Genomic DNA, 25621 nt, shown 5'->3' with positions numbered 1-25621 from the left:
GTGATGGTAAAAACAAAACAAAACAACAAAGAAAGTCTCATTTGGTCTTTTACACAGCTACTGCAGGACTGAGCAGATCCATAGTTGCTACCAGTGGTTGAGATTTGCTTTTAAGTTGTTTGCATTGAGTTAACAGCTGCCTCATTTCTACCTCCATAAGGAGGTTAACACCTTTGCTGCAGCTATCCTGTTTGTAAAGTTTAAGGGAAACTTCTTAGGTGTGAGGCACAAACTTCAGCTCTGGAACAGATCCTTCCCATCAAGACATGCCTATGGCCAAGGGAGAGGTATCATTCCTGTGAAGGAAGTTTTCAGACCCTGGATGTTCAAGCTAGATACCCAAAACCCCCAAATCAGTGGTTTTTTGGGTGGTTTTTTCTTTGTTTTGGCTTTTTGTTTGGGCATGGTTTGGTTTTGGGAGGTTTGTTTGTTTGTTTGTTTGTTTTGGGGTTTGTTTTTTTTTTTTTTTGGTGGCCCTGTTTGGTTTTTTGATCAGAAATACCAGAAAGGCTTGAAACTATGAGGCCACAAAAATACTTTCAGATTTTTCCATTATCTACTACAAACCAGCCTTAAAGAGAGACCCTGTTTACCTTTCATGGATCCTTTGAGCTTTCCTTTATTTCCTTAGTTTGAGCTAATGCTGGAAAATCTTTGATGAACATATTTCAAAGTGTTCTCTGGCTTTTTACAATCATTTTCTTAAAAAGCATGAATGTATATCTGAAAAACAAATGCTGCATTTCAGCAACCTCTTGTGTAGCCTAGTAAAATAGCAGGAGGAATAACATATAATTAACCAGATTGATGTTTCCAACTCAAATATGTTAACGACCTTCATCATTACAAATTTAAATAGATGTTGTAATGTTATAGTGTATAAACTTACACATTTCTGTTTTCAAAGTCTAGAGGCAGAATAAAGAGTTGCCAACACAGCCAAAAAGTCCAGGCAGACTTAGAGGCAAGAAACTCTGTCACTTGTGTGAATGCTAAGAAGGTAGCTGTCTTTATACAATTAAAGTTCAAGGTTGCATCTATAATAGCTTTTTCAGCTGTATTTGAAAGTAGATTTAAATTGTTACTCGCTCCTAACCTTGTTAGAGATTCATGGCATCGAGTATGTAAAGCAGAACAGAATGAAAGGGTTATGTCCTGGTTTCAGCTGGGACAGTTAATTTTCTTCTCAGTAGCTGGTACAATGCTGTGTTTGGATTAGTATGAGAATAATATTGATAGCAACAACTGAAAACATCAGTGTGTTAAGTAGTGTTTATACTAAGTCAAGGACTTTCCAGTTCCTTCAGGTTCTGCCGGCGAGAGGGCTGGACGGGCACAAGAAGCTGGGAGGGGACACAGCCAGGACAGCTGAGCAGAGCTGGCCAAAGGGACATTCCATACCATATGATGTACCATAGAACATCATGCTCAGTATGCAGACGGGGGGGAAAGCTGGGCAGTGGCCACTGCTTGGGAAGTGGCTGAGCATCGGTCAGCAAGTAGTGAGCAATTGCATTATACATCACTTACTTTTGTATATTCCAATTCTTTTGTTATTAGTATTATTACTATTACTATTAGTATCATTAGAGCTTTCCTCCTTTTCTGTCCCATTAAACTGCCTTTATCACAAGCCGCCAGTTTTCTCACTTTTACTCTTCTGATTCTCTCCCCCATCCTGCTGAGGGTGGTGGGTGAGCGAGCGGCTGCATGGTGCTTAGCTGCTGGCAGGGGTTAAACCACCACAGCTTATAATACATTCCCTAAAGAAAAGGAGTCTTGTAGCTGGAAAGAATATTGTGCAGGGAAATACAGGCATTTGGAAAAGCAGCTTTTTGTGAGAGGTACGTTTCTCTCACAGCATCTGAATTATTCTTAGAGAATTCTTTGGGGAAGTAGTCATGGTCATTTACCAGTTTTATAAAGATGTTTATTTTCCATCCAAGCCAGCCAAGAAATAAAAGAGGGAACTGAATTTTTAGACTTGGTTAGTTATGAAATGGGTCCTTGTGCTTCAATCCAGCCCTGGTAAGGATATGGGAAAGTATTTTCCTTCAGTAATTCAGCTATCTTAAAAAAAGCTGCAATTACCAACTAGTGTTCTCCATGACAGCCTCTGGGCCCAGAAATGCAGCAAATTCTTCCAGGCATCTTTGGGAGCTCCTGCGGAATAGCGATATGATTGGAGTTGTTTTTGGTTTGATTACAGGATGTTTCTCACACTGTTCATCAAATAGAAAATGATGTCGGATCTCTGAGTGAAGAGAACAGAGTGATCAAGATCCTGCTCTGCTTCAGGACTTGTAGAAAAGAGCAAAAGCAGAGGGGAAAAGGGAAATGCCAGCAGCCAGCCTAGTCTTTTTATGTGGCATAAAGAAAACATGAAAAGAGAAAAAGTGTTGAATGGGTAATGTTAAGTAATGGCATAATGTCTAACTATTTGCAGTATTTGCTTCCAAGTACCTGGCAAAATCATGTTTCCCATTACAGAATAATGCCAGGGCATGACCCCGTGATTCAGCTGCTGTCCTCTCTGGCTCTTTTCACTGATGAAATACTTCTGTGGCAGCTCTGCAGATTCCACTGTCCAAGTCTTCACTTGCGGAAGAGCCTGAATTGGCATCTCCTGGAATCTGCAAAATGCCATTTAAAAAGTACATTTCGCCCTACTCCTCTCTTTTCATTTAGAGAACCTGAAAAGGGATGGAGACACTTAAATCTCAAAAGGGCTATTCTCACAGCATTTTCAAGAAAGTCATGAATTTGAAAACCCTGCCACACCCCTGTACATTTTACACTGTACCCATCACATGGCTTTCAAGCACTTCCAAAACTCCCGAGTACTTTGTGACCACAAGGCCTGATAAGCAGCCTGGATGCTTATCTTTTGAAAACAAGAGGTCAAACCTTTTGAGAATCTTTTCTTCCTAAAGAAGCTTCTGCCTTACAAATCGTAGACCTGCAATAGTCTGTCAGATGGAAGTTCACTGAAGAAATCTTGTAGCTGTAAGTACATTAGCGCTATATAACGTTATTGCCGCAAACTGATATTTGCCTGCAACCCTCACTGGTCTATGAATGTCACCACAAAGGACAGTCTGGCTTTTTTACATGTGTATGTGGAGGAGGCTACAGGTTCCTGAATTCATAAATTGTCAACTATTTTAAATACACTGAAAATTGACTGATGATGAGTGCTGCTCTTCTACACTAATTTCTCTTCTAAACCATGATATGAAAATTCCAGCTAATGGGCTCGTGACAAGACTAAACAGGGGTAATAGCAGACTTAATCAAGAAAACAAATGGGATTCATTAAAGGCTGGCGCTTGGCGGATAATCTTTGGAGAGTTCTCACCTCAATCTACATGTCCCCATCAAAAAGAAAAAAAAAATTAGAAAACTTGAGCTCTTTTTATCTCAGGCTGTTGAGCCAATTCAGTGAAAATTCGTAATGGAAAAATATTAGACACAGTTAACTTCAAACTCCCTGTTCCATGTTTTAGAAGATGTATCCTCTGAAGATGTATCCTTTCCAACTCTTTTTATAGTCTTTATCACAGTGTTCATGGTAAAGCGTTAACTAGAATTTTCTTCTCACAGTTGAGAAGAAAAAAAAATAGCTATGGTTTTTACATCTACCTGTAACAGGTAGCTTAAGATGGTGTTGCAGTACAAGAAGCATCTCTTGGCAAATACTACTAAGGAAATACATATGTATGTCTTTACCTGTGTATGTATTATATATAAACCCTATATGTTTATATATAGGTTCAGTACAGACACATCCATACCTACACTGCATTATGCACTTTTGCAAGCTGAAAGGCTAGAAATGGAAGCCAAACGCTACTCCAAGTTTCAGAAATACTCTGTCTACAATAAATGAAGCCAACTCCCTAAATATAAACATCTTCAAAGTTCAGTTTCAATTCTGCAGTTCAGCCTCCCATAAAAAGGAAGAAAACTTAGATCTTGATTATCACTCTCCTCCAACAATATCTTGTTAAAATATGCAGAATATTTTATATTAAAATATCTTGTTAAAATAACAGAATTACCAGATAAGCAGATTACTCCCTCAAATCAGTAACAAAAATATTTCTTCACTGAATGCCACATTACCAAAAAAACCTTATAAAACAACTTGTCACTTGTAAGAGATACATGTCCAGCCTTGATCTACTTTGAACTTAAGAGCAATAAAAAAATAAATAGAATGTTTCAGAATTGTTTTTCACTCACTCCTCTTAGAAATGCCTATCATCTACTGTCCCTGAAATCTATGTAACATACCTGAGCTCTCTAGGGGCCAAATGAAGACCTCACTGGTGCCAGTGGAAAGAGTTGTGATGGTTTTGATGCAAATTGTTAGATATATTCAATCTGTTCTGTAACTTCCCCTCTTTGCACAGACACTCTTGCTTTTTTGCTAACATCTAAGGTACCACTGTTAAAACCAGGATTATCTGCCTGCTCTTTCCTGCATTTGCAGAAAATCTGACTCCTGGTTTATTTGCTCTTGTTTGGTTCACTAATACTTTGTTCTGCAAAAGCTTATTTACTCTTGCTACCACCTCCTAATTACTTTAGGGAAGTCATATTGTTTTCTCATTATGTTCCTCCAGCTCTGTTCTGAGAAAGGCATATTTTCTGTTAAAAGTGTCCAAATTCTTTTCAGGTGGCTGCACCCTCTGCATCGTGTGGCCTTACACAGTGTCTAAATTTGCTAAGGCAATTTGAGCATTATCTGATTGCTAATTAACGTCCTATAATAATTCTGACCTTTAAAAATTGTCTTCTAGCACTGCTGTTTCAGAGGCCTGCTGTGCATATGCTTTTCTTTTTTTTTTTTTTCTCCTGAAGTTTTTTCACCTGTGACTTCTGCTGTCAGAGAACTCCCAGCTCACCTAAACATTGCTGCCGGAGGTTGGAAATAGCCCTGGCTAGCATTGTGAAATTTGGTGTAAGAGTTGGGGGGGTTTCCCCTCTGTTTGCTTTTAAGGCTTGGTTATCTCAGTTACTCTTGCAGAAAACATTCAGAGAGAGTAGCTTGCATTGTCAGAGCGTGCCACAGGCTGACTCCTTGGCCAGCCACATCCGCACACAAGCCCTTCCTCCACAAGTCAGTCGGTCTAAACACATGTGGATCAAGAGCAGGAAAAGTAACACCACCCGAAAGCTGTGGGTGAGCAACAGAGTCCGTGCTTGAGGTCAGGTGGTGCACAAGAACCACCATTAACACCCCCACCTTTCTGGGATGGCCTTGGGGCACAAATTCAGGAGACATCTATGAGACATACACATCTCTCCAACTCCAAGAGACAACTGTTTGGCTTCGTGTGACCACATATATAATCCTTCTGTGGATTTTGTAATTGACTCCCCATCTAGCTAGTATCATTCTCTAACGAACATTAACAACATGGGAATGGCTGTAAAAGATCTGTTACTTGAGAATAAAATTAGAAACTTCCTTTGCAATAGAGTCATTTGGGAGGTAGAGGTGTGCATACAACAGCTCACACGCCTATAGTCACAAAAATATCTGATAACATAACCAGCCTTGTTACTCTTTTTCTACTTTTGAGATTAATCCAGAAAAGGGAAACAACGTGCCAGGTCAAAAACTACCACAACAGTGCTCACCGTGACCCCAGCTCAGAAGAAAGGCTGTGTTTACACCTTACTTTCTCTTCTCAACTCTCTGAAAGAGGATCAAACATAACAAACTGCCTTTCTCAGTAGGTTTTGTACCCAGCCCATTCAGCGGGCTGCTGGGCACCGACCACACCGCATGAACAGATCTACCTCACCCCGCTCCTGCATGCGGGGAAAAACCAAACAGAAAAGTGACTTACTGAGACTGGGAATAGCTCGTGTTTCAGAGCTGGGAGAAGGCAGCAGACTGGTGCTGCTATACTCCAAGGTAGACCCAGGGACATGGCCTCTCCTTAGGGGCCAACAGCAGCACTGCCCTCTGACCAAGGAGCTGCTAGCAGCCCTCAGGTCCTTTTGTGCCCATCAGGCAACATTTCCCCTGATAATTAACAGCTGTGTTGAGGTCTTCCCAAACAACAGAACAGCTGGAGCCAATAGCCAATAGTTTCACTTATTGCAAAAAAGAAGTGGGCAGAGTGGCATAAGGGACAAGGATATCTGCAGAAGGAAATGACTGCTTAAGAAAAAAACGTGACAAGATATCATCTCACTGATGAAGTTTTACATGCATTTATGTTGTCAAAGTCATAAACTTAAAAAGAGATGCAAATTTTGTTTGTTACAAAGGTAATAGCAGAGGTTTGTTTACCTTAAGACCACCAAAACAGCAGTGAGGATTTTCTCATAGTCCTGCAAAGCCATCGTGTATGAACCCCACATCAGAAGGTTCCTGTTATGCAGTTTCAGAAACGGTGGGGATTTTCGACGGTTTTGCTCGTCACGCCACCAGCATTCAGTGAATTATCTGAGGTTATGTTTTGCAGCTGTCAGAAATCTGTACCTGTATGACACAGCACAAAACAGAAAAAAGCTGTCCATAAGAGAGCAGCTACAGTGGCATTCACCTGAAAACAGAGAGGGCATATGAGTAAAAAGAGAAATACTCCAAAACATGCCACTGGAAAAGACAGCAAAGGATGTTGACCCTTTCTGTAGTTTCACTAAGGATGTCACCATATTATCAAAGCTTCAGGAACAGAAATAGTCACTTCTTACTCCCATGATATTTCTATGTTTTTGTTACCAGCCGTGAGCAGTTATTTAAAACCACAATGAACGAGAACATGCGTACACGTGGCACACATCAAACATTACCTGGACAGCTTTCACAGCTTTTGGGGTTTGTAAAGACAGACTTCCTCCAAAATTCTGTACTATAGGTGCAGAATGCCTCTGTTGGGTAAAGCCATTAAAACTCATTATCAAGACACTGCATAGGAAAAAAATCTTGTCACAAAGCCATCAAGATGGAAAATATGGTACTGACAGAGAGATCGTGTTGGGAAAAACCACCTTGGCCTGATTCTGGTAGATACACAAGAGGTATTTTATCCCATTTCATCAATGCATACTCAAGAGGAGGAACAGAGAGCATTGGCTGTAGCACTTATCCATGAATGCGATCAAACCTCTGGTAATCAGACACATGTGGCTGTTCACTGGCTACATGAGACGAAGTAAAGAAATAAGAGAAACTCAAATAACAGAAAAGCCAATGCCAGATTCATCTGTCTGAGAAACACCAGGAAACAAGAAGATACAAAGGATAAAGTTCTGTCCGTGACTGGTGTGTGTCTCCCCACCATGTGCTGCATTTACCAATGAAAAATCCCTACTGTCACAAAACCCACCCCTTCATTACACTCCCAGTTTCTCTGAACTGGGTTCTAGTATGTTCCCATTTTAACCAGTTTGCACTACACAGATGCATGGATAGCTGTGAGCCCTCGGTAGCACTCACAGAGAGGTGTCAGAACCATCAGCCACATGAAGGGACTCTGCCGCTGTGCGAGGCTGCTGAGTAGGAATCACAAAGGGTGCCCTCGGCTTTCTGGGGTTCCTCACCCAGGGTGCAGGGGGGAGAGCTTGCACAGGTCAACAAGACCAGTGCTAAGAATAGAATATGCCAAGCTTTGGACTGCTGGCTTCGTAGAGATCTGACATGACCAGAAGAGAAATCAAGGCCAAAGACTGCAGCCAGGTGATCATAATGTCTGCTGCTGCTTCTCCATCCTGCAAGCAGATTACAGATGGATATGTTAATAACAAACACCTGGACTAATTTGGAGAATGAATGCTGATCTCAGAAGCACAAAGAGACTTTCTTCCTTGCTACTTTGGGGAGAGGTGGGATATGGCATAGACCCAATTCTGCAAAGACTCTTCTGTGAGCAACTTTGATCTCATGTGTAGGTCTCCCTCCTACATGAACAGCCGCATTTACAACTATCTGCAGTTATCAAACAAAAATTTTTAACATCTAAGTGTGTTGCATCTGTTCCAATGAAAAGGCTTCGGTGTAACAAAAAAATCATCACTTGAATGTGAAGTTTGAAGTCACTCTGCAGTGTCTGGGCTTGGGGGGGCAGCACCAGAAAGCCTCCTAGGTACCACTAAGACTAAAGTTGGTGCATTGAATACGTGGGGTTTTGTAGGGGTCACAGGGTGAGGTGTTTAGCCATGTTTTTGATAAGGTAGGGGAATGGCATAGTGCTGAAAATAGAAGTAAAGGGGACTGCAGCCAATGTGGTGTTATCCTGAAGCCAGAGGTAATTCCTCTGTGTGTCCGTGACCCTGCAGCAGCAGGATCCCTGGTGGGCGCTCCATCGGCACGGGCACTGCGCAGCTCTGAGCAGGAGGTGCCTCTTGGCCACACTGTTAAGTTGTCTTCCAGGCAACAATGGCAGGCGTTCTGTCAGACTGTTCTCCGGCAAAGTTTTAGTGAATTATTAATTTTCTCTGCCTTCAGTTTTCTACCTTCAGATCACCTGTTAGCTTAAATAAAACGCATCCCAAGGCTCCCTTGGGAATGGAGAGTGGCTGGAAGGATGGAGACTCCTGTCTGCCTGACGGCTTTGCAGAAGCTCCCCCAGTTTTCCTGCCTGTAGCTGGGGTGCAAGGGTGAAGCAGGGCAAAGAGATGGAGCTGTCCTTTGCCATTTTACATCCAAGCCTTACTGTGATAACCTTTACAGATAATTTTCCCAGCAGGTGTTAGATATTTCTTGCGAGCATTTTAACAGTGAAACATCATTAAGTATTCCTGACAAAAGTAATTCGTTTTTGTACAGTTTTTAGAGGGGTGGAACCAAGACAAATTAGCCTGAGGGTTTTAGACACAAAGACGACATGTTCTTTTTGTACTAATCCTGTTACTGTGGATATCCTTTCCAGCATATTTGAAACTAGCCTCACTTGTAATTGACTTACTGTCACACAGTCAAGATGCCCTTTCTCCAACTTTCAGAGAGAGGGAACTGCAAACAGTAAAACCCCTAAAAATATTTTAATGGGCTTGCAACCATTCCTGTGTGTTTCAAAAGATGTTTTTTCAGCAAATCAGGGTTTTTTGAGTTTTTCTTAAAAGTACAATTCACACAGTAGAATTAATTCTACCATTTCACAAATAGTAATACCATGAAGAACAAATACAATTTCCTTTTTTTAAAGTTTTATTTGTTGATCTCAGGAGGTTGCAGCTTTAAAAAAGTTGTGTCTCTGATGCGCGTGGCATCAGAGATCTCAGCATGGCACCCAAGCAGGGCAGCTTTCTTACAGCCATTACCTGTGCACGAGGCCAAGATCAGCTCTTCAGATGATAGACGAGCTCCGATAGCTGCAGAGCTTTTCATCATCGGGGAGAAAGGCTCAGCCTTGCTTCACACCTGCCCCTCACACTCACCCCCTCACTGCCCAGAATTTTTTCCCTTGCCTCCTCTTTCTATTGCACTAATGCTTCCTCATCGCCCCCTTGCCTGTTCCTCCTCTCCCACCACGGCCAGGCCACTGTGCTGCCACCATACCTGTGCCGTGCTTCACCTCTCCTGTCCCCGTTTCGAGCAAGACCTGTGCCAAGCAGCAGAGCCCTGCCACGGTCAGTGACAGTCGAACACATTAATAAGCCTTTATGGTACGTCCCCCCTCTGGTGCCAGCGAAGTCTGGCAGCATCGCTGTAAGGCTGCGGAGCTCCCGAGACGCTGCTGTATAGCGTTTTGTTTTGTTTTGTAATGGCTCCATTTCACACTCTGATGCAGCTGACTTAACCTACTGTATTTCACTTTTCTTAATTAGATTTTGCTCGTTATTCCCGAGCACCTCTGAAAGCTGGAGAGGCACAGCGTGCTGCTGACATGGCTGCTTTCTCTGCTGAAGCAGCCCCAGGGGCAGGGGTGGTGGTCTGCACCCTCACAAGCTGAAGGAAGGAGATGTGTGTTTTATACCCAGGATGGAGAGGTGCAGCCGAGGGGTTCAGTAAAGCACACAGCCATGGGGGTGCTGGGGAGAGGCGAGCACTCACTCGGCTGCAGGGCTTGGGAGTACCACAGGTTTCCATCCGCATCCCAGGCGCTGGTACCCCGCTCCTGCCTCTGCTCTCAGCACACCTCCTCCACTCTTCTCTTTCCCTTTCCTGCTCTCCACTCCCCGGATATAAGGGAGTATTTTTTAGAGTGAATTATCTGATAGTTATCTGTGACTCCAAGGCCTGTTGGTGCAATATCCAGCTCCTGAAGCCCCTGGACCTGTAGGAATTTATAGCAGCAGATTGACGGGGAGTTTTTTTCTGCAGGTTGTTTATATTATTGTAAGCTGCTTAGGAGGAAAGCTTTAACAGAACACTAGATAAAAAGAAAATGGGTTTTAAAACCTCCAGTAACTCTTTTTTCTCAACTCGTTCTTGAACAAAAAAATGTGAGCCCTGGGAAAGCACCTGAAGGTACTTTCACAAGGAACCAGCACAGAACACAGAGACTGCAATGGGCAAAATGTCCTCTGCTTGGCTTCTGGCAACAGAAAAACCACTGAAAACCTGGGGGAAGAGCAGGATGTGGGCAGTGAGGTCAAGTAACAAATGCTGGCACTCGGGAATGTGAATAAATAAATGGTCTCTGCTTTTTCTACTAGTAGGATCCCATATCCTGCAGTATCACATATCCTAATAGCTATTGATTTTTTCTATTTTCTTTCCACATCTAACGAGAATTTTTATTCAAATGAAAAACTCACAAATGTGCTGGCAGTTACTGTAGGTGAAGGAAAGACAAAGGGTTGGGAAACAGAATATGAAACGGAATATTCCCTTTAGCATTATGCTGAGGTCCCATTCAGCAAAGAAGGACCATCAGCAACCCTAATGAAAATTATTCCAGGATAAGGACGTAAATAAGAACAGCTGTCTCTCATCTACATTAACACTGAACTGACACCTTTTTGGGGACAATTGCACATCTACCAGTCACTTAATACATCCTTATCTGCACCAAAGGCTGGCCCTGCTGTGAGAAGGGCAGCAGAGTGAGTAAGTAACATAAGATCTCCCAGGTGGAGCCAAATGGCAGCTCATGCTGATGCCTTCCACCATCGTCCCAAGCAGAGCAGGAGTTCAGTGCCCATGAAAATAGTTTCTCTGACTGCCTATCCAGGAGGTGCAATGTAAACATGGGGGCTGCTGTAAGGAAAAAACCCAGTACCATTGCTTGGGATTTATGGCAATCCAAGGGAAATGAAACCTTCACATGGAAGAGAAATAAGAAGCAACTGATGGCTCAGCCTGTCCCATTGGATTATAACAAAGAAGAAAGCAATACAAATAAAAAGTCCCAATCCTGTATGAGTGATGAACACACAGAAAGGGCAATTTTCTCCCTCAGCACTGCTAGCTAATAGGGGCAGACCAAGCAGGTTTTCTTTTAAGCGCTTGCCATCGGGCTGGAGGACAAAGGTTTTCTCCAGGCAGGGAGAAGACATCAGTTGGCCTGAGTCAAGCCCCAGCAGGAAGTTTCCCTGAAAAATACAGAATTTAGATCAGTTATTTGCATTTCTCGTAGCTAAAGGAGATACTGAGAGAGAGAGAGAGAGAGAAAGAGAAACCCGGGAACAGCAGGCAGCTTCTTTGGAAGTGAACTACAAACACAACAGTGAAAGGGCAGCTGAGTTCTTGTGCAAAACATGGTATAAAGCCTGGCAATTCTCAAATGGTAAAAATAACTCAGAGCAAATTCACAACTGATAGCAAATTGAGCAGCAGCATTTCAGAGTGTACTCAATAAAAGAGTACATTTCTTCAGTTATAGTCTCTAATAATTTAGCATATTAGTTGCTGTATAATAGCAGCCTATTTCCTTATTGGCAGCATGCTTAGTTAGTGTAGATAATTAAGATTAACTAATCAAGCTCTTAGTCATTCTTCTAGGGGAAAAAGACAGGTATGAGATAGCTTTTAGCGCCACCCTGTTAATCCAGGTAATAGGGATGAGTGCTAAACTGACCTGTAAAGTTGTGCCAGCAGTGACGGTTCTTGGTCCCGTGCACAAGGCAGCTGAGTGGGTAATTAGAGCCATCTTTGGGGTGCTGTCGTGTGGTGCTGCAGAAGGGGTGGCCAAGAAACTGTGGAGAAGCAGAAGTAAGGGAAGAGATGTGAGAGGGAACAGGAGCACAAAAGGGATGATGGAGATACAGATGTGGGGAAGCAGAGAGGGGCTCAGGCTGGAAGGGGAAATCTATTGAAAACTGAGGACAAGACAAAGCTTTTAGCCCTCCTACGCTGCCTTGCTCATCTGGAGAATTGGGGGCTGAGCATTTACAGTGCTGAGGCTTGTTTTCCAGGTAGAGACAAGCAGGCAAAGAAGCCTCAAGAAAAGGGAAATGATCCTGTGATGCTGGAGCTCAGGGCAATAGATGCAGCCCACAGACACAGAACTGAGGGTTGCGGTTGCAGTCCCTGCAGGATGATGGCTTCTGCTCCACACTGATGTAGTTGATAGGGATAGTTGAACAGAAGGCTAAAATGTAAGCAGCTGTGTGTTGGCAGTTCATACCTAAAGTTTTGATCTCTGCAGAAAAATAAGTAAGCCTCAAAGAGTCGTTGATCCCTATCATACCGTCACCTGTCTACTTGAGCTCCATCTATCAGTCTAGCTGTCAGTGTCTGTGAAAGGATGAGAGTCCCCTTCCCTCAGAGCAATGGCACAGCTATGGAATCACTGCCGCTGGGCAGGTGTGAGGTGAATCAGCTGTGTCCCGGCATGAGCATCTTCTCAGGCCCGCTCCAGCATCCATGATCAAACAGGAGGCATCAGGGGAGTTGATGGCTGTTTTCCCTGGCTTTGCCCTACACGGTGTGCATGAGAGCAAACTTTTGACACTCGTATGGGCACAGGTGGCTCCCTGCCCTCTTCAGCAGTGGCCCCAAAGAAGCACCTGAAAATAGACTCTGACCTTTTGATTATATACGGCCAACTTGCTTGCTCTTTTAACTGCTGTCTTTGAGTTTTCCCAAGCAATCTCTAAACATAAAATAGGAGTGATTTTAAAAGAAAATGGGTTCATCAGGTCAGTGGTAGTGTAATTCTGGAAAGGGTATGAAAGTAAGTAAGTAATGATAATGCACGGATTGAAGGGCTGATATAATTTGCCATGGCTGCACTGAGGTAAGAAATTGTAAATAAAACTTCTTGTCTGGCTGGAACATAATGAGTTCCCTACCTTTTAACAGTGCCTGCAAAATAAATTAAAAGAAAACACATACTGCCTTTCTTCTCTTGCAGATAGTATCTATTTATTAAGGTAAAAGGAACAGTGACAGAGAATACTACTTCTGCACAACAATACTTGCATTAACTCCAAAGACCTGGCCACTGCCCAGAGATGAAGAAAGAAGGGGGAATGATGCTGGCATGGGAATAAAGTGATATGAAATTGCCACTGACAGTAAAATAGGGAAAGTGATGGGCAGTAAAGGCTTGTCCCTGGCCTTCTCATAGCCTTTCCTGTGCTGTGATTGTGAAGGAACAGTGATTTTAGGGAGGGAGAGGATATCTGAAGGCAATTACTGTTTCTGTGAAAGAGCTATTATTAGTGTTTAACTGCAGCCAATGCTTTTATAACTTCTTAGTGCTTCAGTAAAGATACTGTCCTTGCTGCTTTTAAATTTTAGAGTGGACTTGCAAGTGCAGGAAGCCCAAGAAAGTTAAGGGAACAGTGGTGAAAAAAAAGCGATGTGAATAGTACATGCAATAAAAGTGTCCCTAGCCAAAATGGGCTGAGGTCAGCAAGCCCACTAAAGGGCACAGGAGCTGAGATTCCAGAATATGCAGTAATTAGACAATACTTCTTACGAAAGTGCACTGAAGATATCCTTTATCTAGTTGGTGACTCAAATGTATCGCACAAAGCTTCTATGCAAGCAAACAAACAAACAAAAAAATAAATAAAAAAGACCAAAAAAAAAGACTGATTTTTACCTACACACAACAGGTCTGCATAGTTACTTCTCATTCTCTTAGACATCACTACAGGCAGGGACCCTATGCCAACTGACTGATCAAGGTCTCTGTGAACTACACACTAAGAGGCTTGCTTTCTTTTCTAGAGAACAAAATGGAAATAATGGTAACAGAGACCGATGTGGTAAAGTCCATGAAAGCCTGAGAAGAACACCCAGTCTGCCTTCACCTAGAGCCCTTCACCTCTCTGCTAAGGCTCTCAGCCAGGGGGGCACTCCTCGTGACAGTACACATGGGGTATAACTAACTCTTACATAGACATAACCCACTGCACAATTATTGCTGATTTTCACCCATGTTGTGCTTGGCCTCCTGATTTGAAGGCATATGCATCCCTTATTTCAGGATATAACTCTTAAAAGCATATCTCACTTAAGCTGTTATTCAGAAACTGAGTAATCCAAAGCACTGGGATTTTGGCTGGTAATTTTAACTCAACCCGTTACACTTACCTTAATCTGTGTTTATATGAAACACATCTGAAATTGTGCCACTATTGTAACGTATAACTTCATGAAAAATACATTTAAAATAAAGAGAAAATTTCTGAACTACTGCTTTTACAGATAAACATTATTTAAAGTTTTGCAGATTTTCTTTCTTCTGAAACAATAGATAGAAATTAAAAAAATAGTATAGGAAACTTACCTCTCTAGCACTTTTCCCACAGGAAGTATGGCAATTTTTATAAGACACTCAAAGGCAATTTACTGTGACATGACTTAAAAAGTAAAGCTCATTTTTACAGCACATAAGTTTTTTGCAACACAGTAGAATTCCTGTATGTCTGACAGTATAAAGAATAGTGCACAAAATACCATGTGGATTTAAAGTGACCAAAAGCAGAGGCTAGTTTATAATTGTCTTTCCTTTTGTTACAGAACCCAAATTCTTTTCTTTTGGAGACTGAAGTAGGGTTACTGTGAGCCTCAAGAGAGAAAATAGGTCATGTATTTCAATGAGAAAAGGATGCATTCCGGCTTGTTTTGTTTTCCCACAGCCAGTAACAAACTGCATCAGGAGCTTAAAAGCAGAAATCTGAAGTGAGGTCAGAAGTAAATGAATCCCCATGCTGTGTTTGTGGCATTTGCCTTTCCCGGCTGATTTTTGACGCAACCTTCAAATATTACAAGGAGGCTCTTATTGCTAGCCCAAAAACCCCAGCACACACCATGGCAGAGCGCTGAAGAAGGTGCGAGTCTGCCCTTCTCCCTGGAGGGAAGCACCGGGCTGTCCCCAGGTCCCGGGGGCTGCCCGCGCTGCTGCTGAATTCGGCTGGACATCGGCTCTCACCAGCATCCTGCGGGATAAAGCCTCCATCAAGGCCTGTGCCTACGGTGTCCAACTGGGGCTTGAGCAAAAGCCTGCCTGTTTATCCAGCGACAGGGGATGGAGGGCAGAGCCAAGCTGTAAGCATTCACGCTTATGCTTTCCAAAGTCTTTTTTTAAACAAAGGGAGAGCCGGTCATCTTGGAGAAGGTGAACAGCAGGGATAGGCACGTCCTGTTGTTATTATCCCAGTAAATGGATGCAGAAACATTAAAAGGAATGGAAGCCAAGGGAATGCAAGATACAGAAGCTTGTCTATATTATACCATTGCCACTAGATTTGGCAACTTCTAGTGTTCTTGTGCCGCCGTTCACACTATCAAGGTATCTGGCCTTGCAGCCACTCAGTCTGTGTTCAGTGCTCTGTTTAAGGTGCATCCCATAATACCTACTGTCCTGTGGCCATTTAGGAGCACTTGCATTGGAAAAATAGAAAAGGAAGTACTGCTTAAAATTTAAAGGTGCAAACTACACCTTCTTTTGTTTGCTTGTTTGTTTGTTTTAGACATATGTATTGGATGGGAATCTAGGAGACAGTGATCAGACCAGTTACAAAGAAATCCGGCATGATGCATCTGCATTTTGAGTTGGCTATGAAAAAATCCTTCAAAATATACTTCTTTTTGGTATCAGTATAGTATATGTTATAAATGTAACAGAGACTGAGAGATATGACTTTCAGCACAAAACTAGCATCGTCTCTTGAAAGATTTATATATGTGACAGACTCTGAAATGAAAGAAAAAAAGAAAAAATATTTTAGGGTAGCAAACAATATCATAAAGAGTGGTTTTGTCACACACATTTGCTGATTAGCCACAGCTCTGGAATTTTAAGTGCTGCTGCTGGAGAAAGGAAGCAATCAGCCAGGTTCAATCTGAATTCTAGTTTCAAATTATTTCAGAACCTGTACTGTAGTATTTCAGGCCAGTAATACACTAACAGATGCCTTTATCATAGCAACAGAGAGATCACCCTTAGGCTAGATTTTTTTCTCAGAAACTTTCACAGAACTAGCTTTCTTCTAGAGATATCAGTATCCTGCTAATTCTGGACCTCAGTGGACTTCTAAAAACACCATGCAAACTGAGCATATAGATTAATTGCAGAAAGGATAGATACTATCACTTACCTCTGAAAAGCAATCAATACTGCAAAAAAGGCTTGTAAGCACAATTAGAAGGAGAGGTGATTTTCTTTAATCGGTTTTCAGCTATTATGCAATACCAATTTTCATTAGGACCTCTTGTCTGTCCCTAGAACACAGTGCTAGGTTAATATCAGAATTCGTGTTACCTATATAAAAAGGGATTTGTGTTTTACAGTTCTCAGATACATTTGTTGAAACCTTTTTCCTTTTGTGTGCCTTGACACATGCTGATGAGTACCACCACAGCGCTATCATTGCATCTTACCCACCTGCAGTGTCAGTCTGGGTAATTTTGGCTCTTCTTGGCCACACATGGTACAGTCAGTAGCCTTAGATATACACTTGTGTAGAAACTCTCAAACACATCTGACTGCTATTAAGATGTACAAGCTTCAGTGCCTTGCAGAGTATGTGTACTATACCATAATTACATCTACACATGTCTAACTATATGTATACAATGGCTCTCTAGCCCTTGATAGAACAGTTGGATTCTCCATAGGGACACATATGAGAGGGGAAGGGAATGTACATAAAAGTAGCATAGAAAGTTCTATCACATTTTATATGCTGTTCCTTGCCCACCCTGTTTATTATTTTTTGGTGTACTTTTAGCTTTTGCACATTTTAAAATGATACGATAGTATATCAGTTATAATTGAGTGGTAAAAAAAATATTATTTCGCTCTTTGCTAGATGTATGGCATGCGTGAGTCAAAGCAAAGATTTGTAGGCTGTGGAGAGATAATTTAAAAGCATAATAGCTGTTAGTGCTTGCGTATGTTACCAAGTTTGTTTTCTTTTCCCTTTTTATATTTGTCATATAATTTTTACTGTGTGTTTTTCTCCTCTGAAAGCATTTTGAAAGACATTATAATCTACCACCTTGTTTTATAAAAGTTCATTAGTCACACAAATTGTCATTTAATTTGAACTTTAAATTCTAAGGATTTTATGTTTCAACCTGTAAGAAATGAGACTGAAGTGGAGATTAGAACATCGGGCAAGACCAGAGCAAATAGTGAGGGACACCACAACGCCTGCCCAGCTGGACGGATGTTCAAACACATGGGGTCAGGGAGAAGTGTGCACCACAGCCACGCCATTGCTGCACCCTCCACATCTAACCTTTGAAAGGCTCCAGGGTCTCATCAAAGGCTCTTTAAAAAAGTAACATGCACACACACAAACATTTTGAAAAAGAAAGATTAAGAACTAGAGTGTAAAAGGACAGACCAAGCCTACAAGAGTAGAGCAGGAATCTTCCATTGCGCACTGCTGCCTTGATAACTCAGTTAACACAGTTCATGATACTTGGATTTTAGGAAATCGAATGGTACTCATGTAGTTTTCGGCTGTTATGATCTCTTGTAAGAAGATTATTTCCTACTTGCCTAAAGTAGCAGCTACAGGCACAGACCTCAAATGCGGAGAAACCAGGCTACCCTGTTTACAGAGTTATTATGAAAAACACAAAAACACGCCCCCACACACACTTTACCAACAGATGTTTCAAATGACAGATTTGGGGGTTGAAGAGCCCTTTCATTTTTCCCTTCCTCATCTGACACCACTCTGGCAGGTCTGTGCCGAGCAGCGGCGAGGGGAAGGAGCAGCTTTATGAGGATGCTGCTTGTGGGTCCCTGGGCACAGCAGGGCTGAGACCCCACTCACCGCCTGCGCTCCCCAAGGCACTTCTCATAACCCAGGCCCTCTCCCACACACGGGTCTGATGCTGCAATATTATTCTCCATCTACAGAACACTGCTTCATCCAGACTGATGTTTATTCATACTTCAGTACCACAGTTCTCTGGATTTGGAGGCTCACTGCAAGACAAGGCCATTTTTTGTGGCTGGAATCCTCTGTTTCACTCAGAGATTTGTTTCACATCATGTCACTTGTGTACAAGTCATTATAAAAAAATGTTTGGTGGAAAATTAATGTATAAACCATAAATAGAATTATTTAATCCTTGTTTTTATCAGTGCAGACCAACACAGCTTTTAATTGCAAAACTGACCTGGTCCCAAAGAAAAGGCCAGCTGTGTCTAATCATCCAGGGGATGGACCAGAACACACCAAATAAAGGAAATGGAAAGTAACGCCAAAATGTTTTAAGATGTAAAATGACACAACGTTCAATGAACACTTGCCAACATCATCTCTAATTACTGCAGTGATTAAGTAGTAAAGAATTTGGTCCCAAGGGGACTGCAGTTCTGAAGGAAATACGGTGCCATGTGTTACAGAATTTTTTCTTGCAAATCATTATGGAAATCCTGCTTTCTGTGGTTCTCCTAACAAACTCTTTCTTTGCAAAAACCACGCTTCATTTGTGAAGTGCAGAGGGAGTGTAGCTTGCCTGCTTCTGAAGATTTATGTCTTTATTGCCATATATTCAACTTGCCTTTTCTAAAAAAAATCCTTTTATGTCTCTAAAGAAAGAAGCATAGAAAGCATTATGTATTTGCATACTGTAAGGGTTTCTCTCATCCTTGCTGAAGAACAAACACAGAATAAGGGAGGGCTAGATAAAAGCATTGAGACCTTAACGCAGCATGGCAATGGCCTAGCAAACAGCCAGAGAAACTGCAATTAATGTAAGACCAGTTTAAAATCGTAGTCCTGGGGGACACTTTAGAAGACCTTGTTTAGAAGTACTTCTATTTCTTTTTGTCATAATTCTCTTAACCACAAGATCAAAATTTTTCCAGCTTAAAAAAACCCAAAGCACAACCAAAAAACCCCTGAGGTTGAATAATAAAAGCATTTGAATGTATTTTAATTTACAGGCTATGTGTAAACTTTTTATAACTCTGGATCAAAATGTCTATTCTGCAAGCAAAACATCTCTTTCACCATAGCATGAGCATGTTTATTGTGTTTTATTCTCTCAGCAGGTGTCCCTAGATATATGCTGTCTTGTCATCTTTTCATTCAGCAAAGGAAGAGGAAAAATCCTCATCCTCTTGCAGAGCTAGTATAGGAGACAAAGAACGGCAAGGGAACAACCATGGACCTCCTTCTCTGTTTTATCCTGATTTTTTTTGCATCAGATCCATGTCTCTGTCTTCCTCCTACCCCTTGCTATACAGAGCTTCCAAACATGCTATGGCATGTTCCACAAAGAAAAATTTAGCTCTCACAAAGCACTTTTATCAGTACATCAAAGCGACACAATTATCCCCATTTCGCTGGTGTGAAAACCAAGACTCAAACATCATCTGTATGGAATATGCACAGCAGGGAAACAACGTCGTAAGTTCCCAGGCTATGAATGCGATACGTATACATCAGAAATGAGGTAGTAAAAAAGGGGGCATTTCTGTCTGCTGTGCACAGAGAGGTCAGGAGAGAGGAGGATGAGGAAGAGGCACCAGCCCCTAACACCCTGGGTTGTACACTTTCTGTTGTCCCTAACACCCCGGGTTGTACACTTTCTGTTGTCCTAAGAAAGAATCAGACCCGACCATAAACAACTGAAAACAAGACCAACCAATTTCAGACATAGCTTTTAGAGGAAAACAGAACACGTGCTGAAATGTGAGTGGGAAATGGCAATACAGGCAGTTCCCAGCTGTCAGCTGCTCCCTGATAGCCTGGGTACGGCGTGCCGCTAGGTACATGGTAAAATGCGTTAGCAAAATGAAGAACAAAACTTTCGGGTTTAGCCTGACTATGGTAGTAAATTAAAATGCTTCCTCTTGCTTCTCAGTCGATATGAGGTTTAGCTGGAAAGGCAACAGATGCTCTGAATCTCAGTGTCTAAAATGAGACATTGAGACTCTTCCCTTTTAGCCAAGTTGTTACAAGTATGGCAGAAGATGCTCTTTTTTTCCTCAGTGTTGAATAAGATGTTAAACTTAGTTTTCTAAGCTCATTTCATGAATCATTCATGATCAAGTACAAATCCTCACGAACTCACAAGCTTCCTGGGCGAAAGCACTGAACCAGCAAGGAAAATACTTAGGGAGGTTTAATGGGAATGCCAGAACAGTTAAAAATATGACTGGATGGATCATAAACAGTAAGTGAATTCTTTGGACCAGAACACTTATCAGTTGGTTCAGTCCCATTTGTACTATCAGCAATGCTGATAATAAAAGTGTTGCAGATTTTGCAAAGGACTTAAGATTCTCAGATTCTCTCTAATTTTTTTATGCATCTGTAGTTGTTATTTCTGTGAAGGGCATCATGCCATCCTAACGCACTTGTGACTCACTGAAAATCTTTTTTTGAGACTTAGCAGTATGATGTTCTAAGTAAGTCATGCTGAGAAAAACACTCATTTGGGATAAAATAGATCAAATTGTGTTTACAGTGACCAAAAAACTTCTAATAAATGTTGTGTCCGTAAAAATCTGAGAAGATAAACAGATTTAGAGCAAAATAGATTAGCTGACTGGCAAATGTGCTGAACTAAGACCGAATGTTTGGAAGGCACCGAAAGCAAAAGTCTCCATGCAGTTTTTACTGCCCTTTTACGTCCTAGCTCAATTAGAAGGTGCACGCATTTCTCTGGCATCCTCATTATCTTGCTGGGGGAGGGGACAGACGGGAGAAAGAGGAGTCTGGAGAAGATGTGCTAAGGCAAAAGGAAGATCAGAAGACCTTAATGGTTTTAAAGGGAACAATGAAGATGTACCCTGCTTGTGAAATGGCCAGGTGATGATAGGTTATGAGGATACTGTCTTTGACAGTACAGCCAACACCAAGAGGATGGTCAGCTGGGAGCCTTCAGCACCCCATGGCAAGCAGAGCTGCATCGCCAAGAAGGGATGCTCTTACTCTCCTCGCACCAAATACTCCAGCACTGCCTCTGTAAATCCCAAACAACAGGTCTAGCTCTCTTTCCTTTTAATGACTACTGCAATTAGATACAAACTGATGGGCAAATATAGTGGTGACTCTCAGATGATGATTTGGAAATGAACATGCACCTTCACAGTCTCCAAATTCTTCTGGGCTGGAATCCTCTAATATCCAAACTCTTCCAAAACAATCTAATGTCTTGGCTACCTCCAAATTACACTGGTGCTTCCTGGTGGCGTTATAACAAGCTCCCAGAGGCACCAGTCAGCTGGGGAACCTCTACAATTACCTATCAGAAATATGACACAAAAGGCCAGGAGCAGCAGGCTGCCAGCTCTGTCCCCTGCCCCAAAGGCAACTGGGAAGAGTCATTCTGTCATCGTTTGCAAATGCTGTAAAAGCTCCATGATGCTATCAAAACACAGGAACTAATGTAATCAGAGACCTCATCTACGGCAATTTCGTACAAACTGAGTACATCCAAAATGCGATAAGAAATTAATTAGTCTCTTCTACAGCTTGCCAGCTCATATTTTTTGTTTGAAGCTTAGGTGTAGTGGAAATAAATTCATTTAAAATGATGATAGGCTAATCTGGATATTTTTATTTTTTTGAAGAAAACAACTGTGCTCTAAAAATGTTTTTAAATTAGTAATTTATGTTAAACATCAGCTATTTCTGTTTCCTATTAAAAGAGCCCTGCTTTTCTTTTTAACTAAGTGTATTAAAAGAAAATCAGGAGATTTTCATATTTTAGGCTTGTGCAGTTGTAAAAATAAAAATTACATGGTTCCTAAACTGTTCTAAATTGCATTTGTACATAAATGTAAGTACACTTTCACCTTTTTGAAAGAGTAGAACCTACATATTGCTTTGACAACGGCACTAAACGGCTCCTGCATTTAGGACGGGATGGCAAACTTTTCTTACTGCAATGTCCGAGGTACGGCTGCTGAACTGTGCTGTGCTGTCATGCATTGGCCTTTGTGGCATTGCAATTTCCCTTCTAGAAAAAAGTTGGTATTTGTGGACCACATTGCACTGAATGAAATTTGCAGTCTCTGATGCCTGCTAGTGGGACATTTGTTACAAGCTCTGTTTTGAATGTAGTAATACATATTTCAGTGTGGCACTGCTTCTTCAAAAGATTAAAAACCTCTTAGCCCTTTGAGACTTGTGTCAGCATCTGATTTCATGTGCAAGGTAATCTTTAAATATTAATATGGGGCAAGGTCATGCTCTCTTTAACCCCCAAAATGGAGTTAGTAAATCATGATCTGGCAGCAAAAATATACAGGGCACATCGGTACTTGTTTAGGGCAAAATCTAAATTTAAATTAAACTAAATTGGCTCATGGTATTTTTATAATCACATATATGTAATATATTATTTGTGGGCGGGGGGGGAAGCATGGATATCCCATGAAGCTGTAGTTGAAAAATATTTATTAGGAGGATATTAATAAAATCTCCCCCATTGACAGCAGAGAAAGTGGTATATCCGAAATACCAGTTAGATAAATCTAAAGTGGGAATTCAGAAGCTCTTGGGGAAAATCTGCTACTGTCAGATCTCTGTTGACTGCAGCAGAGTGAGCCAGTTTACACCAGATGAGCAGGAGCCTTTTGGGCTCTCATCTGAGCTGAACCACTGATTTATGGCATGACACTGGCGGTCTCTTTGACCTCTTTACATGCCATTCATCCTACCAAGGAACAGGGGAGGCGGAGTGCCAGACCTTGGTGGAAACTAGATGATAGACCCAAATAGACTTTCCCAAGACAAAACAAAACATTTCATAGTTAAATTTCTTGAGAGGGGCTGATGGGTTAGCCTTGTAATTCTAGATACATTACCATTACACGTTATCCGAAGCTCAGCTCCCAATGCAGCTGAGGTTCATGCCACACATAACTAACCACATTTGTTTTGCTGCCAGGGGACCTCCCCTGCTGCGGAGATGGGGAATGGCTTTATCCTGCAAAAGAGAGCCGGCTGAACTCTGCAAAGAGTCAGTATTGTGAGACCATGACCTTTCATATGAAATGTTTAGAGGGCAACTGAGAGGTAGCAGAGACTGGGGAGGGAAAGAGTCTTCACCAGAGCATTGGGAAATAAAGGGAGACAAATCATTTAAATTTAAAAATTCAGCAAATGTGCTTGTTAAATAGACAGTGAATATCTGGTTCTCATTTAGAGCAGAGAAGAGAGTATTTTAGCTTTGGCATTAATGATTTGAGCTACTAAACGGGCAAGATTTTCCTTACAGAAGCATCTGAGACAAGAGGTGGTTGTAAATAATCGGCTAAAGTAGCTCCACTTTGCTCTTTGCTTTGCTTCCTAAAGTTGCCAATTATTTCAAATTATGTATATAAATTTTGTGATGTGGACTGTTATGTCCATTGGGAGATGTGCTCAGGCTTTTAAACTCATTTCCTCTGGCCCTTTTACTTTGGTCTGAGCCTAAAAGTGTTTTATGCGCCTCATCTGTAGAGGTAATGCGTGTCTCTGGATCAGGTCACGCAGGCTGCATTACGCCAGACACTAGTCAGTCACTTCGAAATGTGCAGAACAGGCTCGGAGTCTCCAAGATGCACAGCTGCACTTCAGTCTCTAACCCTACAGAATGATTAAAAAAACATTTAAATCAGCCTATGTCACCATTCAGCGCAGGTTCCTTGGCTGCACAAAGCCATAATTTGGGCTTCAGCAAGAAAGATCCTCCCAGACCTCACAGAACATCAGACTGCTTGATGGGTTTCCAGTCTGGGCTTCGTGGATGCTCAGGCATCTGTGGATTTGCTCTGAAGGCTCTGCAGCTGTAATGAGGAAAAGCTTGTTTTCAGTAGGTTTATGTTTGTTATAAAGGGGGCCACCAAAAGCTTTCTTAGAAATCCACAGGTAAAGAAGTTTGATTAAGACTTTGCTCTCATATATAACAACTATTGATACTAACACTTTGCAGTTCCTTATTCAAAGATGGATTTTTTTCAAGTTCAGAAATTGCCTGCAAGGTATGTCTTCAGCTCTGGCTAAGCAGCCCTCACCTGTTAAAAGCTCACTGGAGTTACTTTGCAACATTTAAAAATGTATGGAACCCAAATCCTGTCTGGCACTGCCTCACAGAAATCAAACTCTGAACAACAAAAAAACCTTCCCCTAAGGAGGATGCAGAGGCAAAAAACCAAGCCAGTGGGCAATGAGGACACTGGGAAAGAAGCAGCAGATGATCAGACAAAATACAAGACTGAGGAAAGGGAAGGAGAGGGAGGAAAGTGAGGACAGAAAAGAAGCAAATCAAGAAATCAGCCTGTAAGAGCAGAAAGCCATGCTGAATCTCACTGCACCATCTCCTTTGGCCTGGAAGACAGCAGGGTCCTGGGCTACGTGCCTTGCACAGGTGTGGTGGCAGGGATGTGGTGGCTGTGAGGTGGCACCCCCTGGTCGCCAGCCAGCTCTGCCGGAGACCTGCTGCCGTATGGCTCCTGGGGCAGGGACGGTCCCTCCTGCAAAACACCAACCAAGTTACTGTCATCCCAGAAATTACTAGCAACAACAAAACCAACAGGTAAACACAAACAAAATATATGGCTGCATTTAAAGCCGACAAGTGCCCTGCTCACAAAAAGGTCATAAATGCCTCAGGAATCCAAAACATTGCCTTTTACCACAAACTGTCTTAGAAGACTATAGGGAAGTTGCACTACAGGAACTTGTCACCCTGCGTCAACTGCACATTTACCAGCATCTGAGGATGAAGACTACATTGCAAGTCCTTGGAAGGATGGAGCAAAGATGGAGGAAACCTGGCAAAGCCTGATTTTCCAAGGAGGATAGCTGAATAGTGGGTTTGGGGTGCTCATTTTAGGCAAATGAGGCTCTGCAGCTAGCAAATAATTCCATTGAAAAGCCTATCCTGGAGAGCAAACAGGATGTCAGCAGCACCAGGACTCACCGTTCCCAAGGGCATCCTTCTGAGGGCTGCTGTGACACCCTGGTGATTTTAGACTCCAAAAATGGGCTCTGAGGCGTCAGGGAGGGAGATGGCCAGAGCAGGAGACAAAGTGCAGACAGCCAGGCTGGGGCTGGGATCATCTGAAGAAGCCCTCAGAAGCAGAACCTTTTTCAGGAGAAGGGTTCTGGCTTGTCAAGAGCAGAATCAATGACAAAGAATCAGCAATCAGTATGATTTTAAATATTCCTCTAAAACACGCTATAAATCGTTTTGCCCTCGGGAGAGCCAGAACAAAAGATGAGCATAAAACTGCAGGCAAAATGCAAAAGTCTCCATCTTGCTGTGCAGGCAGATGGAGTTATTTAGTAA

General features: G+C 42.0%; 1 long non-coding RNA gene across 1 annotated transcript in view; it reads right to left on the bottom strand.

Moving 5' to 3' along the window:
- Positions 1-402: 402 nt before the first annotated feature.
- Positions 403-25621, bottom strand: part of LOC308071697 — an 85164-nt gene continuing 59945 nt past the window's right edge. The window contains exon 3 of the long non-coding RNA XR_013931273.1: positions 403-25621. This exon is cut by the window's right edge and continues 13360 nt beyond it. This is a non-coding gene — a long non-coding RNA (uncharacterized lncRNA).

The sequence above is a fragment of the Falco punctatus genome, assembly GCF_963210335.1.
Source record: "Falco punctatus genome assembly, chromosome: 11".
NCBI lineage: Eukaryota > Metazoa > Chordata > Aves > Falconiformes > Falconidae > Falco > Falco punctatus.
The sequence above is the reverse complement of the archived record's forward strand: the minus strand, read 5'-3'. Positions and strand labels throughout refer to the sequence as shown.